Genomic DNA, 4,749 nt, shown 5'->3' with positions numbered 1-4,749 from the left:
ATTTTTTTTCAAAGTTGTCGTTCTTTTTTGTTTATAGCGCAAAATATAAAAACCGCAGAGGTGATCAAATACCACCAAAAGAAAGCTCTACTTGTGGGAAAAGAAGGACATAAATTTTGTTTGGGAGCCACGTCGCATGACCGCGCAATTGTCAGTTAAAGCGACGCAGTGCCGGAAGCTGAAATTTCACCTGGGCAGGAGGGCGGCATATGTGCCCAGTAAGCAAGTGGTTAAATCTACTTTCTGCGATAATTACAGAGCCTGGAAATAGAGATAGCATTGCAAGCAAACCAGAAATTATTATTAGTTTTGTAGAGAATGAAAGTCTCACTAACTAGGCAAAGGTGTGTCTCATAGTTGGTCCTCGCCTGTCACGTTATTCCTTCGATCCTTCTGGTTCATAGGTGTGATGAATGGGTGGTCACATGGCTGTGTGAGATGTGCCGTCCTACTCTTGTTACGACTTGGCACATTACCCGTCTGATCAATGACCAGCTCTATACTGTGTGACCAATAATAGATGAATACAAGTTTGTAAAGGGCTTGTATGTCCTGATGTTGGATTTTTTTATCTACTGGAAAGCCCATAAAAAAGCTTATCTGTAGCAGGAGCTGTTCCAGAGTTTGGTCTTGGGAGAGGGCACTGCCAGAAAATATGTTTTTTGGGCGAAATGGCTGGTATTGGTGCTTCAATCACCATGGTTATTATGGTCTCAGGATGATTGAAGCGCATTATTTCTATTATTACACTGTAATATAAAATGAAATAGTTCAACTCACCATAATGCTGAATTAGTGGGAGCCCTGAGTGTGTCACCTGCCACTTCGCCTGCCACCAAATGCGGATTGTCACTTGCCATGTCACCTTCCACACGTTGCGGATTCTCACTTGCCACGTCACCTGCCACACATTGCGGATTGTCACTTGCCACGTCACCTGCCACACGTTGCGGATTCTCCCTTGCCACGTCACCTGCCACACGTTGCGGATTGTCACTTGCCAAGTCACCTGCCACACGTTGCGGATTCTCACTTGCCATGTCACCTGCCACACGTTGCGGATTCTCACTTGACACGTCACCTGCCACACGTTGCGGATTCTCCCTTGCCACGTCACCTGCCACACGTTGCGGATTGTCACTTGCCATGTCACCTGCCACACGTTGCGGATTCTCACTTGCCATGTCACCTGCCACACGTTGCCGTTTGTCACTTGCCATGTCACCTGCCACACGTTGCCGATTGTCACTTGCCACGTCACGGATTGTCACTTGGCACGTCGCCTGCCACACGTTGCGGATTGTCACTTGCCACGTCACCTGCCACACGTTGCGGATTGTCACTTGCCACGTCACGGAATGTCACTTGTCACCTGCCACACGTTGCGGATTGTCACTTGCCACGTCACGGATTGTCACTTGGCACGTCGCCTGCCACACGTTGCGGATTGTCACTTGCCACGTCACGGATTGTCACTTGGCACGTCGCCTGCCACACGTTGCGGATTGTCACTTGTCACGTCACCTGCCACACGTTGTGGATTGTCACTTGCCACGTCACGGATTGTCACTTGCCACGTCGCCTGCCACACGTTGCGGATTGTCACTTGCCATGTTACCTGCCACACGTTGCCGATTGTCACTTGCCATGACACCTGCCACACGTTGCGGATTGTCACTTGCCACGTCACCTGCCACACGTTGCGGATTGTCACTTGCCAGGTCACGGATTGTCACTTGCCACGTCGCCTGCCACACGTTGCGGATTGTCACTTGCCAAGCACCTGCCACACGTTGCGGATTGTCACTTGCCACGTCACCTGCCACACGTTGCGGATTGTCACTTGCCAGGTCACGGATTGTCACTTGCCACGTCACCTGCCACACCTTGCGGATTGTCACTTGCCATGTCACCTGCCACACGTTGCGGATTCTCACTTGCCATGTCACCTGCCACATGTTGCTGATTGTCACTTGCCATGACACCTGCCACACGTCACGGATTGTCACTTGGCACGTCGCCTGCCACACGTTGCGGATTGTCACTTGCCACGTCGCCTGCCACACGTTGCGGATTGTCACTTGTCACGTCACCTGCCACACGTTGTGGATTGTCACTTGCCACGTCACGGATTGTCACTTGCCACGTCGCCTGCCACACGTTGCGGATTGTCACTTGCCACCTCACCTGCCAAACGTTACGGATTGTCACTTGCCATGACACCTGCCACACGTTGCGGATTGTCACTTGCCATGTCACCTGCCACACGTTGCCGATTGTCACTTGCCATGTCACCTGCCACACGTTGCGGAATTTTCACTTGCCATGTCACAGCCAATCACAGATCGCCGTGAACGGCCAATCGGAGTGGCCGTTAGTAGGTGATCTGTGCGGCCAATGAGAGATGATCTCATATGTAAACATATAAGATCATTTCTCATTGCCGGCTCACACAGAGAGTGAGACAGCTTCCTGTCAGGGAGAGAGGAGACCGATCTGTGTCTCTTGTACATAGGGACACAGATCGGTCACCTCCCCCAGTCACCCCCCTCCCCCACAGTTAGAACTAGGGATGTCCCGATACCGATACCGAGCATTTCCCCAAATACTTGTACTCCGGGGAAATGCTCCGATGCCTCACCCGATACCTGGGCAGGCAGGGGAGTTGCAAGTCTTCTCTCCCCCGTGCTCATTGTTGTCTTCCCCCCCCCCGTGCTGTTGTCTTCCCCCCCGTGCTGTTTTTTCCCCGTCCGTGCAGCTCTCTCACCTCCCCCTGTCCGTCCGTGCAGTTCTCTCTCCTCCCCTTCCCCCGTCCATCCGTGCAGTTCTCTCCCCCCCCCCCGTCCATCCATGCAGTTCTCTCTCCAACCCCCTCCCCGCCCCCCCCCGTCCATGCTGTTCTCTCTCCTCCCCTTCCCCCGTCCATCCGTGCCGTTCTCTCTCTCCCCCCCCCGTCCATCCGTGCAGTTCTCTCTCCAACCCCCTCCCCCCCGTCCGTGCAGTTCTCTCTCCCCCCGTCCGTGCCACTCTCCCCCCTCAATCTGTCAGGGGGGAGAGCGGAGGTAGGAGCCGCTAAGCCCGGCTCCTACCTTGTCTGAATGAACAGAGTCGGTGATCACCGACTCTGTCCATTCATATAACTGAGCATCGTAACCTCCTGTGTTTACGATGCTTCAGTTTATGAATGGAGAGGAGCTTCTCTCCATTCATTTCAGCTGAGGCTGCTGAGAAAGGGACTGGGGAATCTGTGTCCTTAGTTCCTTTCTCTGTCTTAAAGGGGAGATGTCAGAGGTTTGTTAAGACCCCTAATATCTCTCCAAAGACCCCCATCAGGGCTGATTAAAAAAAAAAAAAAAATGTAAAAAAAAACAACAAAAAAAAAACACACACTGACAATCCACCCCCCCTACTAAAAAAATAAAATCACTGTAAAAAAAAAAAAATAGTAAAAAAAAAAAAAAATACTGCCACTGTCACATGACATTAAAAAACGTATCGGTAATCAGTATCGGCGAGTACATGAAAAAAAGTATCGGTAATCAGTATCGGCGAGTACATGAAAAAAAGTATCGGTACTTGTACTCGGTCTCAAAAAAGTGGTATCGGGACAACACTAGTTAGAACACTATGCAGGGTACACATTTAACCCCTTCCTCACCCCCTAGTGTTAACCCCTTCAATGCCAGTCACATTTATACAGTAATTGGTGCATATTTATAGCACTGATCGCAGCATAAATGTGAATGGTCCCAAAAATGTGTCAAAAGTGTCCGATGTGTCCGCCATAATGTCGCAGTCCCAATAAAAATCGCAGATCGACGCCATTACTAGTAAAAAAAAAATGATAAAAAATTATAATTCTGTCCCCTATTTTGTAGGCGCTTTAACTTTTGCGCAAAGAAGTCGCTTATTGCGATTTTTTTTTTTTTTACGTATCGGCCTAAACTGAAAAAAAAATGTTTTAAAAAAAAAAAAAAAAAATTGTGATATTTATTATAGCAACAAGTAAAAAATATTGTATTTTTTTTCAAAATTGTCGTTCTTTTTTGTTTATAGCGCAAAATATAAAAACCGCAGAGGTGATCAAATACCACCAAAAGAAAGCTCTATTTGTGGGAAAAGAAGGACATAAATTTTGTTTGGGAGCCACGTCGCATGACCGCGCAATTGTCAGTTAAAGCGACGCAGTGCCGGAAGCTGAAATTTCACCTGGGCAGGAGGGCGGCATATGTGCCCAGTAAGCAAGTGGTTAAATCTACTTTCTGCGATAATTACAGAGCCTGGAAATGGAGATAGCATTGCAAGCAAACCAGAAATTATTATTAATTTTGTAGAGAATGAAAGTCTCACTAACTTTGCAAAGGTGTGTCTAATAGTTGGTCCTCGCCTGTCACGTTATTCCTTCGATCCTTCTGGTTCATAGGTGTGATGAATGGGTGATCACACGGCTGTGTGAGATGTGCTGTCCTACTCTTGTTACGACTTGGCACATTACCCGTCTGATCAGTGACCAGCTCTATACTGTGTGACCAATAATAGATGAATACAAGTTTGTAAAGGGCTTGTATGTCTTGATGTTGGATTTTTTTATCTATTGGAAAGCCCATAAAAAAGCTTATCTGTAGCAGGAGCTGTTCCAGAGTTTGGTCTGTAATATAATAGTTCAACTCGCCATAATGCTGAATTAGTGGGAGCCCTGAGTGTGTCACTTGCCACGTCACCTGCCACACGTCACGGATTGTCACTTGC

At 48.4% G+C, this 4,749-nt stretch overlaps 2 non-coding genes across 2 annotated transcripts; both read left to right on the top strand.

The window, feature by feature from the left end:
- The first annotated feature begins 387 nt into the window (after positions 1-387).
- Positions 388-486, top strand: LOC120934216. The gene has a single exon (XR_005748361.1). It is a non-coding gene; the product is annotated as a small nucleolar RNA U13 (small nucleolar RNA).
- A 3,920-nt stretch (positions 487-4,406) lies between these two features.
- Positions 4,407-4,505, top strand: LOC120934218. Its single transcript, XR_005748363.1, has one exon. It is a non-coding gene; the product is annotated as a small nucleolar RNA U13 (small nucleolar RNA).
- The last annotated feature ends 244 nt before the right edge of the window (positions 4,506-4,749 follow it).

Source organism: Rana temporaria, chromosome 3 (assembly GCF_905171775.1).
Source record: "Rana temporaria chromosome 3, aRanTem1.1, whole genome shotgun sequence".
Classification (NCBI taxonomy): domain Eukaryota; kingdom Metazoa; phylum Chordata; class Amphibia; order Anura; family Ranidae; genus Rana; species Rana temporaria.
Note: the sequence above shows the minus strand (reverse complement) of the source record. Positions and strands in the feature narration are given on the sequence as shown.